The sequence below is a fragment of the Leptopilina boulardi genome, unplaced genomic scaffold (genome assembly GCF_019393585.1).
Source record: "Leptopilina boulardi isolate dan_hultmark-lab unplaced genomic scaffold, ZJU_Lbou_2.1 LbouV2_213, whole genome shotgun sequence".
NCBI classification, from domain to species: Eukaryota; Metazoa; Arthropoda; class Insecta; order Hymenoptera; family Figitidae; genus Leptopilina; species Leptopilina boulardi.
This window is the reverse complement of record NW_026137767.1, coordinates 4,822,066-4,837,072: the sequence shown is the minus strand read 5'-3', so window position 1 is coordinate 4,837,072 and position 15,007 is coordinate 4,822,066. Positions and strand designations below refer to the sequence as shown.

Here is a 15,007-nt window from a genome sequence, read left to right as displayed (position 1 = left end):
CATATTATATTATAGTAAACGAAATTTTTATAACTAGGCGAAAATTTAATGTCAATATTGCCACAACATTGACTGAACATTACGGGAATATTTATAGTGTAATATTTCCTCAAAGTCTCGTGTAAATATTCTTTTCATGTGGACATTTAAACATCGACACAAACTTGTATGAACCTTGCCACTGAAGTTTCCCAACATCGCCGTGTGAGGTTCTGTAAAGTTTCAGGGAATTTTAGGTGCTATGTGGGTCATAAGAAAACAATTTTTAAAATTCATAACATTTTACAGCCATTATGGTTGGATTTCCACCCTGATTTTGTTTATTTACAAAATTTATTATTTTTAAGTCATTTGTACACGACAAAATGACGCGTTACAATATAGGGGAGACCGAGGAGGAAAGTAACAAAAATCAGTTTTTTTATGCTAACATTAAAAATATTTGTCGGATAAATTTGTCCAATATATTAAATGAAAGCTTGGACATTCACCTTTTAAATAAAATTTGAATTAAACATTTATAATAAATTGACAGTTCACAGTATAACTTTTACGCAAGCTCTTTATCTGTTACTTTCCTCCTCACCCCCGAGGAGGAAAGTAACAAGCTCCTAGGAGGAAAGTAACAGTATAAAATTATGTAAAATTCTTTAGACTAATGACTATTATTAATTAGAAATATTTTTATTAGGAACACATAAAAGTTTAAGTACACTTTATACTTATTTGGCACATATTTGGGACATATTTCGAACATTTTATGAATTTAGCTCATTTTTTTTCTTAAAGATATTTTATGCTTACCTAGATCACAGGTTTTTCTTAAATAAATCTCTGTTAATCGTAAAATTAAATACGATTTGCTTCAATCATTAGTTAAAACATGGACAATATCGACAACAGGAGAAAAGTAGCGTGTTACTTTCCTCCTCGGTCGCTTTTTTCTTGTATGTCAACAAAAAAGTTAAAACTACACAAATGTTAAATTGTTTGTTTAAGCACAACTTAAAGACAGATAATAAGGCTACAAAATAACGAAAGGCACATTTTGAAAAACAATAAAATTAAAGAAATACGAGACTTTGAAAATTTGAACGAAAACTTACTTTTGACGTTTTTTCTGCACGTCACACCGGAATCAGACCTAACCTTTCCTGTCAGGCTCGGACACACTATGGAGGAGGAAGGGGGAACAGTGCCGACTAAAAATATGTTTGAACCATGTCTATCCGATAATTTGTTTAAAAGTTATAAGCTTTGTTACTTTCCTCCTCTGTTACTTTCCTCCTCGGTCTCCCCTATAAACAAAATGTATTGTATACTGCACGCCAATAAACTTCTATGCACGTATATACTTTTGAAAATGCATGATTCATACTTTCTTTCTTTACTATTTTATTCTTGAATTTTACATTCCATTAAATTTTTATTACATCACTTCAGGATTTTATGAAAAATTACCTTTATTTGAGGAACGTATAAATGTGATAAAGGCACTTCGAAGGAATCGATTTTTGCAGTTCCTCGGCCTCAATTGGGTAGTTTGATACGACCAAAGGATATTTTATTTAAGATCCTTACAGCTCATTCATCTCCGGCTTACGGGAAATTGTTATCGTTTGATCCGGAAACTCCATGTTTGTGTTCGCACTTTTAAAAACAGAAATTTTTTTTTATAAATTTTGTTTCTTACAGTGAATAATATTATATATTTTTTAAGATAACTTTAATCTCAAAAAAAAGCAAACCAAATGTCTTTGTCACATATAAGTATGTGCAAGGAGAAAGAGAAATATTATTGATAAATCTAATAATCGGATTGTTAATATAGAACTAATAAATCTGATTTGTCGTGATAACAAATTGTTTGTTTATTCAATAATGTTACTGTTATCACAATAATATCGAATTGTTAGATGCAGAAAAAAATTTGTTGCAACAACAAATCAGATTTGTTAGTTCTATATTGACAATACGATTGTTAGTGTAACAATCCTTTTTCTCCATGTGTAGTAACATATTGTAAATTTATTTATCTGAAAATTGAGAAAAATTAAATTAATATATCTATTGAGTTTTATTTTAACTTTATTTTTCTATGTAATAAAATTTTGTTAATTTAAAAGAATTTTAATATATTAAAGAATTAAGAAAAATTTAATTGAAGTACATGCCAGTATCTTAAATTTAGAAATTAGTTATAATTAAAAAAAAAAATTTTATCGAAAAATTTCTTTACGGTTTTAACTCTTAAAACAGTAAAGTAGTCTGTACATTTCTCATTGTACCTTGTCGATGAAAGCTACCAAATATATTACTTCAAGCTTCCTTCTCCAGTGTACAAGGATTCCCACCATTTTTCCACGCTCAATTTCAAACTAGCTTTGCTTTATATTCTCTCCAATAAAGTTAAGTCAGTGTCAGTTCTTTCAAGCTACTTTGCTTTTCAAATTTATTTTCTTTGTGAAATAAAAGATTACAATTTTCTTATTTCTTTTGTAATTAATTTTCAAAGACGAATGTTTAAAAATAATATTTGTAAATTATTTTATATAAATTTATATTTTTTTTGTAAAATCTCTTTGTCTTTGCTTATTATTAAAAACTTTTGTTCTAATAATAAATTATTGAAGTAAATGTAAAAATCTTTGTAGAATAAAATATTCGAATCATAGTTTTACATAAAACAATTTTTTTACAACTGAAAAAGATTAATAAAATATTAAATTAAAGTGAAAGGAAATTTTTTAAACATTAGGCAATTCAGAAATTGAAAATTATTATTTAACTGTAGAAAAAAAATTTGTATTGAACAAATTTTATCTTTTAATTTATACTACGAGTCAGAAATTTTCGATACAGTTAGCGTGAGATTTATATGAAAACACACCTACCATTTAATCATCTAAACTCTGTTAAAATATAAGCTAGAGAGTTAAAAAAAAACTAATAAAATTCTCTGTTCTAACTACCAATAGACAAACATTTATTGATCTTTCATGGAGACTATATAATCTGATAAGTACACTGAAAAAAAAATTTATTTGATTCAAATACCGGTGTATTTGGTTATTATCAAATAAATATTTACTTGAATCAAATATTTCTTATTTGAATAAAATAAATGTTATTTGCTTTAAATACTGAAATATTTGATTCAAATACTATATATTTGCTTCAAATAAAAAATATTTGATTCAAGTAAATATTTATTTGATAATAACCAAATACACCGGTATTTGAATCAAATAAATTTTTTTTTCAGTGTATGGAAAGAAATTCAGTAATTTTTCACTTTTTGTACAATATCTTGTGACATGATCGAGAAAAATTGTATAAGAATCTAAAATTTATGTTAGATCAATATTAAAATTTAAGCTTATATTTTTAATGACAAAAAACTAATTAAACCGTCGTTTTAAATATACTTTTTTTTACTTTTACCTTGTAATTTTTATTTTTAAAAGTTGAAAAAAAGAATTAAAGAAACTTTTAATTAAACAATCATTTTCAGTAAAAATAGAAAAGATAAAAGAAAAATTAAATGAAAAATCGAAATTGATAGGGAAGGGTTAAAAACAGATAAAGGGAAAAATTAATAAATGTCAATAACACAAAACAAATATTAATTAAAAAATGGTCAGTAATATATTTTTAAAATTTACAAAGAATAAAAGATGACAACTAAATACAAATAGAACATTAGGGTCACAAAATAATCAAAATTAATCAATAAAAAATCATTTGTTGAATTTAAAAAAAAATCTTCTTAACCAAAATGTAATACAATTTTAGTAGTGTAATATTAGGGTCATAATCTGATTAAGATTTTTTGAAGTTTCTTGATCTTAATTTGAACCTAAAACATAACAATGTGATATAAATTTTAGATATTTATACAAATTTTATTAGATCCTTAGATTGTATCACAAGTTGAAGAAATTGTATACTATGAATGAAAAATTTAATTTAATTAAAAATTGCAAAAAGCTCAGGACTTTTATTTTCATCACGCCCTCAGAAACCTTCACCGAAGATGTTAAAGCATATTGTGTTTTGATCGACATTCTAGCTGAGTCATACAGACTCTTGAGTGTAAAAACAATTTTCGTGATCATTTCCATTTTTAAAAGCTTTGTTCATAATGAACAACTTGATTGGAATGCTTTCTTGAAATCGATAAAAAACGCAATGATTTTATATGATATATATTTTTATATAATTTATTAAATCTAAAAACTAGAGTTCACTGAGAAAAAAAGTTAGCTTGCTGTATCAGCTAAATATCGTTAGCACAATTAGCTAATGCATATTTGCTGCTACAGCTAAATCATTTTTCTTCGTAATTAAATTGAAAAAATTGTACAACTGCTGAATCTTGAGCCTTCTTATCTGCTTATCTTTGTGTGGGTCAAAATCAATTTTTGATCATTTACTCAAATTTTGAACATCCTTTTCGTGCATTCATAGAATATAGAATATTTTTGTGATAATATTCAAATTCAATAAAGTAATTTCTCTTTAATTATTCGGATCATTCCTATCATTCTTCTTATGCAGCATAGATACAAGATTATCCATCCAACTACTTGGAATTCTTTCTTTTACTCTCAAATTCCATTTAAAGCGACAACAAACGAACCAGGCATCTCTTTAAAAAAATGCATTTAGTATGCCATTCACTCTCAGCGATTTCTTGTTTTTACATTTAACTAAACTAAATTTTAATTCCACCATTGAAGTGGAAGGATCCATTAACGGGTGATAATTATTTCTAAAATAAAAAAAAACCATGAAGTCTTGATGGAAATATACTGTCATGGAGATATGAAATCCTCCTATTTTATAAACGATACGTGTAATTGCCTAACTTCAAGTGTAGACACCTATCCTTATTGATAGAATTCAGAATTATGATTGATCAAAACTGACGACGTACTTTCATCAGATAGGGGAAGGTGGGGTAATGGGAGCTTTTTAATACTTGGACAGTCTTTCTGTTTGTCATACCAAGACAAATGGTCACATTTCTGAAAGATTTGTAGAAACTACAAGGAAAAATTAAGTTATCGAGTTTTTCTTCTTAAATGGAAAATATTTATGAAGATCAAATTAAATTGATAAAAATTTATTATTTAATATGTTATGAAAATGGCGGACACTTATATTTTAGTGACAGTTTGACACAAGTGAGTTGATTATATTTAAAAGATAATAATAATTAATTAATTAATATGATATTATTAATGTTTATATTAATTAATATAATAATAATTAATTAATTATTTTTAAAAATCTTTAAATTTTGATTTCTATAATATTCAATTTAAATCTTAAGTCTTCAAAAAACTTTATCAAATAACTATTTTTTATTATCCATGAAAAACAATTTATTAAATTAATTAAAATACATTATTAAACTTCCTTTATCTAATAAATTATTAATTTTATTTATATTAACATTTTTTTTAATTATAATTAGAAAAAAGTGTAATTAATAAATAAATACGATATATACTGAGATTCTTCAAATTTACTTATTTCCACAATATAATTCGAATTTCACAAATTAAATTAAATTTTTAGAAATCGATGCAAATTGTTGTTTTTTAATTAAATTAAATTAATTAAATTTAATTATAATTTTAATTAAGAAAACTTTTTCTATCTTTCTTTATTTTATTATTATTTCCCGTGTGGAAAAAGCCACGATCTTGCCCTCAAGAGTTCGGGGCCCCCGGCGGGGGCCCATGAGGGCTGATCCATATGGCGAATCCATGAGGGGCACCGTAGGGGCCCCGCATGGATCGCCCTCATGATCGATTAGCAAAATTTTCTAAGTCCAAAAATCAAATATTTTTTTATCACCAAAAAATTAATGTTTCCAATGATTCAGAACAACGAAAAACGTGTTTTTAATAAAAATATATTTACACTTTTTTTGAAAATTCACCTGAGATGATTCATGATAATAATCATAAAGCATATAATTAATTATATTTTATAAATTGCATTTGATTGGAAAATATAATTTAATATCTTAACTTTAACTAAATGATGTTAAGCACTTTTCTTTGTTAGGTATTTTTCAAGTTAAAATAGCATCAAGAAGTTAGCATTCGTTTTGAAGTAGCGTGCGTAGCGTAGTTGGTAAAGCGTTAGACTCATAGTCCGTAGGTCGTAGGTTCGATTCCCCCCATGCGTTAGATTTATTTATTTCTCAGGTTTGCGTTTAATCATTAATTCTATGTATGAATTAAGGAACCTTTTCATACAGGATCTTATGTGTGAACCTGTATGGGAACCCACATAAGAACTCACAAGAGATCCTGGATGAGATCCCATATGTGTTCTCACATAGGAATTTTCAACAGGGCCACCTACCGTGCAAAGTCGGCGGCTCAACTTCTTTATCGACTATCAATTTGGATGTCACTAGAAAATTCCCTAGCCTGTCAAACTCACTTACGCGAACATTTTACACTTTAAACTTTATTTATTTAATAATAACACGTTAATTTATCACAAATACAGCACAAATCTATCACTAAATACTTTTATTAATCAATTCAATTACACTTTTCCACAGTTTCCACTCAGTTTCTACACAATTTTCACTCCAACAAAATGTTTAACCAATGTGTAACGAATGTACAACGAATTCAGCGTACATTCCGATTTCGAGATCCGCCAGGGAGGTTATGTTTAGCATATTCACAACAAAGGCGGCCATTTTAACTTTTTGACAATTTTAACAGTTGGTGCTACCCGAGACGAAATTTAAGCCCTAATTTACAAGGAGTAAAGTAGAGTTAAACAGACCCTCTTTAGCTTCCTCAACTATTCGCAAATTTCCCTTTCTTCCACGTTTGGATTTAAAGTAGGGTCTAAAAATTGATTAAAATATTGAAAATTTTGAAATTGCTCTAATTCTATTAATTTTTTTAAAACGCTTCAAAATATGTTAATTCCAGTTTTTAAAGGGTAATTAAAGAAATATTGTGTGAAGAAAAAATTCATTTTGCTTTAATCAAAATAATTAAAAGACTTTTTTTTGCATTTTTTTGTACTTTTTTAATCGAACTAGACCCTCTTTAGCTTCCTCAACCAGTCGCAAATTTACCTTTCTTCCACGTTAGAATTCAAAGGAGGGCCTACGGGGGTCTACAAGATCGTAAAGAGGGACTATTTAGGTTCTAGGGGAAGCTAAAGAGGATTCAAATTTCGCCTCGGGTACTCTACAGTTAATATGTCACAGCAACAAAACGGCTGTTTAGTAAATCCGACTGTTAAATTAGTTCGTCGAATATCTATTAAACGGTATAGTCACCAGAAATGGCGCGACAGTCGCCATCACTGTCAATTTCTCTCCGTGCATTTTTTTGAAATAATAATATTTTACAAATAAAGATGTGAATTCATTAAAAATATAAATAAACTTATAAATTGATGCGATACGCTTTCTTCAAGATTGGGTAGCTACTTTCATTTAAATCTTTTCTTTAAGGTGTGCTTTCGCCATTGTTTGTTTTTATCATGTTGTTTCGATTACAGATTCCAGGTTATATAATCACGAAAGTCTAAAGAGAAATAAATTTATACAACATATGCATAAATTATATTTTTTGAAGGTCATTTGTATTTAAATAACATTATTTTTAATTGAAACATTTGTAGAAATATGAAGGTGCATAAATAGAATAAACATGAGAGAGGATGAGCCTGCACATTTGGTGACGGTAGGCACATGTTTGCACTGCTGAAAAAGTTGTGTATTTTTGTGTCAGTTTGTTATTCATTGTAAGTGATTACAGTGTTTTCAGTATTTATAATAATTTTTTTGTGGTGAGAAAAAATGGAGAATTCAGTTTGTAATTATTTGTTAGTTATTCCCAAGAAGCACGTAATATAACCTCAATATTAAGGTAATATTACATGTAAGATTCGTAATATAACGTTGTAATATTACAGTAATCTTATAGTGATCTTAAAATGTCCGCCTCAAGGTAATATTACCGGTAATGTTACTGTAATATTACGCGCTAATATTAAGGTAATATTGCAGTAATATTATACCGTAATATTAAGGTAATATTACAGTAATATTATGGGAACATTTCTTTACGAAAAAAAATCTACCCATCCAGGGAATCGAACCCTGAACTCAAAGCACACGAGTCCAGAGTTTTACCAACAAGCCAAATGGACTTATAATATATTTAGGTATTTTATGCTTTATGAATAACTCAAATTAGTCTGTAATATTACCGTTAATATTACTGTAATATTACCGTTAATATTACAGTAATATTCCCGGTAATATTACCTTGAGGCGGACATTTTAAGATCACTGTAAGATTACTGTAATATTACACCGTTATATTACGAATCTCACGTGTAAGATTACCTTGATATTGAGGATATATTACGTGCTTCTTAGGTTACAGTGTTTTCAGTATTCATGATAATTTTTTTTGGTGAGAAAAAATTAAGAGAAAACTCATTCTATTCAATGACATATATTTATGTCATCATTTTTTTTAAATTGATTTATTTATTACACAAATAATTATTATTTACTTATCATTATTATTAAATTATTAATCTAGATGAAGATTTCTATGAATGGTCCCTATCTGATTTATGATCGTAGATCAGAGTGCAACAGCTCCTTAGTTGTCTTTTACTACTTTCAGATAAGCGATAAACGTTCTCCCTGGTCACTCCAGCTGCCGTGTCTACGAATTTGAGTGTTGATAGTTCTTTCACCTTGATGATTTTATGTAACTAAGCTAATTGCAATTAGGAAAACGTCTTTCACAATTGCCAATGATGAAGATTGAAACATTTTGCATATTTCAACTGTTGACAATATTCTACGAAATTTTTAAGTAGGAGTGAAAGCTCTTTCAGGTCCAAAAAGAAAAAATGAAATATCTAAATTAATCAAAATGTTATAAAAAAAGATTTGTTTCTTAATTTTATGGTCAACGAAAATTTGGGCTTAAAAAATTAAATTCGGTATAACTTCGTAAAATAATTTCAGCAAAAAAAACCATGCCATTTAAAAAACTTATAAAAACAATAATTAGGCGAAAAAATTAATTTTCAACTCCGACCATGTTAAACTTGCCTGATTTAAAATAAAATTACATAATTACAATTTAAGAGAGAATTTTTGACCATATAGTCATAAAATTAAAAAAAAACATGTTTCAAAGTTAATTTAAATATGAAATATAAATTATTAATAAAAATTTAAACAATATAGGTTAAATAACAAAAGTTTAAATAACTTTGACAAAGAAATTTGTTGCATAGTAAAACTTAAATGATACCTTTAGAAGGAGCTTCACAACGTGACTGAATATAATTTCAAATATTTCTTTTTAATGAAATATCAATTTTTGTTAAAGAAAAAAATTGCGTTCTTCATTTTAAAATTACCCCAGTTCGCAGTATTTTTATTTTTAGAATAAAAAAAAAATACATACACTGAATTTAAATAAGAATAAAAAGCATTGAATGATTCTAAAGTAAGATGCCAAGGATTTATTTTTTCTTTCAGAAAAGTTTTTGTTTTTAATAAAATAAAAAATATAAGAATACAGATATGAAATGAAAATATTGATAATTTTTTTGTATTTAACAAATTTTCAAATCAATTGGCAAACATTTGTAGATATTGTTACAATAATTTGTTTTATTCGCTTATACTTGAATGTAGATATATATTTAGAAAAAAAGGATCTTTTGAATTTCATCTTTTATTATGATTGAATAGATATGCTGCTTGTGAAAAGGGATATTTTTTCTTGGATGAAAGCTGAGTTCTTTAGTTATAAGATTGAAACGTGACTCGCGGTTGTTACATTTTATGTTAGTTTTACGCACGAGGTGAGCTATTGCACATAAAATCCTGTACGGTCATAAATTTTAATGCACGATATTTTATATATATATATATATATATATATATATATATATATATATATTGGTATGTATAGAATTATATATATATATATATATATAGGAATTTTGCATTCACAAGAATATTTTCAGTGAATTTTTTTTACAATCTTTCGTATATCTTTTGTACGCAAGATATTTAGATATATATATATATGTGTATGTTTTTATACAGATTTATTATTTTATATTTTTCTCACGTAAATTTTATTTTCTGGAAAGTTATTTTTGTTGCATAATCTAATTTATTTTTACATATGTAATTATTTCATTTATAATTAATAGCAAATACAAGTAAGTTAAATAATTAAATTAATAATAATTTTGTAATGAGAAGACATAATAAAATTATTATTTTATAGTTTTTATGCCTTTTTAATTTCTAAATTGATTAATTTTTCATTAAATTATATGAGTTTTCCGAGGTATTTCGCAATTTAGATACTTTTCTTTATTTCAATTAAGGGGGAGCAAACTTAGCCGTTATTTTGTGAATTTTTTTAACATAAAGAGAATAAAGCAATCGAAAAACGGTTTTTACTTTAAATTTATTCAGATTTCTAATTTATAAAATAATGATTTTTATTTTAGAATTTTTTTGTGCCTGGTCTATAAAGGGCTCAAAAACTGTCGTTCCTTGCCTCGCTGTTATTGGTGGGCATGATTGTGGCTGAACGACATGAGCTGAAACAAGAATCCAAAGTTTTTCTGAATTACGTACTTCCAAGCAGTATTAAATGAACAACAAAAAAGCTCCATGTTAAAGTCAATCTGTTAAAAATTATGGGAGTTATGATGCACACAAACTTGGAAAATGTTGTTTCTATAAAAAAAAGCGTTTAATGTTTTGCAATCATATGAGAAGAAACGTCTGAAAAATTTTTAAAAAGAAAAAAGTTTCATTACTTGATTTTCACACCAATTTAACATTAAACTCAACTATATTTATCATTATAATTTCAAAATGAATACTATAATTATAAAAATAAGAATTCCGGATAATTACTTTTTTAAACAATTTTGAAATGCATTTTTATTCTTAGAAATGAAACAGTAAAGAAAACTTTTTAAATAACATTAGTAATCTGCTTTTATTTTTAATTAAATTATTACACTTGAAGGGAGAAATAAAGAGAAAGAGATTTCTGTTTGTTTTTGTATAATTATTTTAGGTATATATATATATATATATATATATGTAAACATTTCAGACTAAGAAATTGGTAACAAAAATATTTAAAAGTCGTAGGAAGAAAATCGCGCTTCTTCCAAATGAATAATTATTGTGTAATTAAACTGACAACAAACGTAATGAAGGCCTCATTCTCTCATTTTGACTTAAATATATATATGAGAGATTCTTTTTCAATCGCCCCAGCCCAAAAAGTCAATGTTCTGGGATTGGCTTCATACTTTAGTAAATTGTTGTCCTATATGATAGTAATAAATCCCTAAAATATAAACTAATTAAAAAAATATTTGTAGAAAGTAGAGGGGGTTGAAGTTTTGACGTTAAGGGTAACATTGTCATTTTCAAATCCGTATAACTATGACAAAAGTTAATGGATTTTAATTTATCTATAATGAATTTTATTGCATTTTTCACGTACTTTTCAAAATTGTACACGAAATTTAAAAAAAAAATTTTAACCCCTTTTTTTCAAAATCAACCCTTATTTTTCGATTTTCACCCCTTCGGGAATTTTTTTTTGTTTTTTTTTTATTTTCATTGGAAAGCTGAGGTTTTTTCCCATGAGCTATGTAAATATGAAAATGGGACAACAATAATTTTGTGAGAAACATAATATTAAATTAGGCGGTGCCTATCTAAATCCTCAAAGATGATCTCCAGGTACACCCCTTATCGGCACCGCCTACTTTAATATTCTGTTACTCACAAAATTATTGTTGTCCCATTTTCATATTTACATAGCTCATGGGAAAAAACCTCAGCTTTCCAATGAAAATAAAAAAAAAAAAAAAAAATACGTGAAAAATGCAATAAAATTCATTATAGATAAATTAAAATCCATTAACTTTTGTCATAGTTATACGGATTTGAAAATGACAATGTTACCCTTAACGTCAAAACTTCAACCCCCTCTACTTTCTACAAATATTTTTTTAATTAATTTATATTTTAGGGATTTATTACTATCATATAGGACAACAATTTACCAAAGTATGAAGCCAATCCCAGAACATTGACTTTTTGGGCTGGGGCGATTGAAAAAGAATCTCTCATATATATACTAGAGAGGCTACGCCCTCCTGCGCGCTTTGCGCGCCAACCCCCCTATTTTTGGCGGGAAATACAGAGAGAGATGAGGGAAGGGGGAAGGACTTACTGCTTTATTAGGGTCTTAAAACAAACATAACCTCAAAATTTAGGTCAATTTTTGCGGAGGAGGGGAAATGAGAGGAGGGAGGGGGGACTTGCGGCTATATTCAGAGCCTTGAAACGAACATAACCTCAAAATTTAGGTCATTTCTGGCGGGGGAGGGGATGGGACTTGCGGCTATATTCAGAGTTTTGAAACGAACATAACCTCAAAATTTAGGTCATTTTTGACGGAGAAGGGGAAATGAAAGGAGGGAGGGGGACTTGCGGCTAAATTCAGAGCCTTGAAACGAACATAACCTAAAAATTGAGAAGGGGGGACTCCCCCCTCCTAGGTCAAGAATTCTTGAAACAGCGGCGGCGGAGGGGGCGGCGATATCTTTTTGTAATATATATATATATATATAAGTATATATTGTACATAACATTGTATAACACATTTTCTTTTTACTGGAAATATTTACGGTTTTCTTTCTCCATTATTTTCATCAACAAATGAATTTAAATATACAAAATCATGAATACTGAAAACACTGTAATCACTAACAAATAATTACAAACTGAATTCTCCATTTTTTCTCACCACAAAAAAATTATTATAAATACTGAAAACACTGTAATCACTTACAATGAATTACAAACTGACACAAAAATACACAACTTTTTCAGCAGTGCAAACATGTGCCTACCGTCACCAAATGTGCAGGCTCATCCTCTCTCATGTTTATTCTATTTATGCACCTTCATATTTCTACAAATGTTTCAATTAAAAATAATGTTATTTAAATACAAATGACCTTCAAAAAATATAATTTATGCATATGTTGTATAAATTTATTTCTCTTTAGACTTTCGTGATTATATAACCTATGGAATCTGTAATCGAAACAACATGATAAAAACAAACAATGGCGAAAGTACACGTCTTAAAGAAAAAATTAATTAAAAATTAATTAATGATTTATGCAAAATCTTTACTTTTTAAAAAATAATAAATTTTATTTTCATCTCGGAAAAATTAATCAATTAAAGTTAAGAAAAATATGAAAATTAACCAATAAGGAAAGGTGTCTACACTTAAAGTTAGCTGCAAGTATCTGATGAAATTATGTCGTCAGTTTTGACCAATCATAATTATGAATTCTACCAATAAGGATAGGTGTCTACGCTTGAAGTTAGGCAATTACACGTCTTGTTTTTAAGATAGGATATTTCAATAATTTTTAATTTATTTAAAAATTTGTATTATTAGGTACTTTTAATAAAAAAATATTTTTCATTTTATTATATAGTAAATTGTATTACTAAATTAATATCAGTAACAAAAAACTCGACATAAATATTAATGAGATAATAGAAAATAAATTTGTCTTTATATCTAAAACTTACTAAAGTTTTACGAGCCGATTACTTTCCGTTTGATCACAGCTGTTACCTTTGACCTTATGTACACGTCGCCTCGAACATTTGTGATCGTCAACTGCTTTATTTTCAGCTATCCAATTTCGACTCTCTCTCTATTGACTCGTCATTTCTTACACAAAAGCGTATTTTTTATATACTCAATTTAAGAAAGAGGCAGGAAGAATGGAGGGAGCCATGATATTTCATAAATCCAAAATTGAATTATTTGATGTTTTTATTTTTTTCTCTTTTATCATATTTTCTAGATAGAAATATATATATTTTCATCACTATAAGAAATATTTCAAATAATAATTTAATTTATAAAAAAATAGAAATATTTTTAAAAACGAAAACTTGGAAAATAATAAATTGCTGGTATTTTAAACTGTAAATAACAGCACGTGTACAGATACATATAAATTTTCCAAATGCTTTGTTGAATTTAGTAATTGTGGGTCTAATATTGACAAATGTCAGCAGCTTTGGTGCATCCTATATATTAGGATTCATGCAAAATTACATCAATACTATGGAAGTTAAATCTTCAAATATTGAATGTTGATTAATTTACCATTGGTTAAATTTTGCACAATTGTGATTCAATAGTTATAATTTAAAAATGAAATTAATTTTTAAAAAAATTATATTTCATTTTTTCTACTGAATTCAATAAAAATTAATTTTAATCAATTTTAGAACATACAGCTATACATTTATAAGAAAAAAATATGTTGGATCAAAATCTTGCATAAAAGAATAATTTTTTTAACATTTTAATTTTTTTCTTTTAACTGAGACAAAAATCGCAATTTTTATTTAATTTTAATAAACGATAGCTTATTTTACTCCTTGAAACATTCTGTTAAATCGAAATTTTTATAAAATTGTTAAAAATATTTTCTTTATAAATTATATATAAAATTGATAAAAGAATACTTTCCTGAAATAAAAGTTTGGTTTAATTCTCTTTCGTATTTATACAATGCAACTTGTCTTTAGTTTAAACTTCAAGAAATGTAATATTATACTATACAGAAATAATAAGAACAAGCGTCGACAAATCGCCAGTTAGTTTCTTGACCTAATTTTTGAAAATTCTAGATCTCTATTTCTTTTATTTATTTACTTTTTAAATATCATACACTTTAAGGAGATTTAATTTTCAAATGTTCTAATGTTTTTTTTTCTTTAACTGTAACTCGAGAAGGAGATTCTTTACAGTATAAAACTTTTGCAATGACAGAGGGGAAAAAAAGTTTTTCTCTTTATTAAAGAATACCTGTTTCTGAC

At 27.0% G+C, this 15,007-nt stretch overlaps 1 long non-coding RNA gene across 1 annotated transcript; it reads right to left on the bottom strand.

Annotated features, from left to right (window-relative positions):
• Window positions 1-755: 755 nt before the first annotated feature.
• On the bottom strand, window positions 756-13,820 carry LOC127278929 (uncharacterized). The gene is made up of 3 exons (XR_007842564.1): window positions 13,700-13,820; window positions 1,462-1,650; window positions 756-1,298 (listed from the first exon to the last, which is right to left on the bottom strand). It is a non-coding gene; the product is annotated as an uncharacterized LOC127278929 (long non-coding RNA).
• Window positions 13,821-15,007: the final 1,187 nt, after the last annotated feature.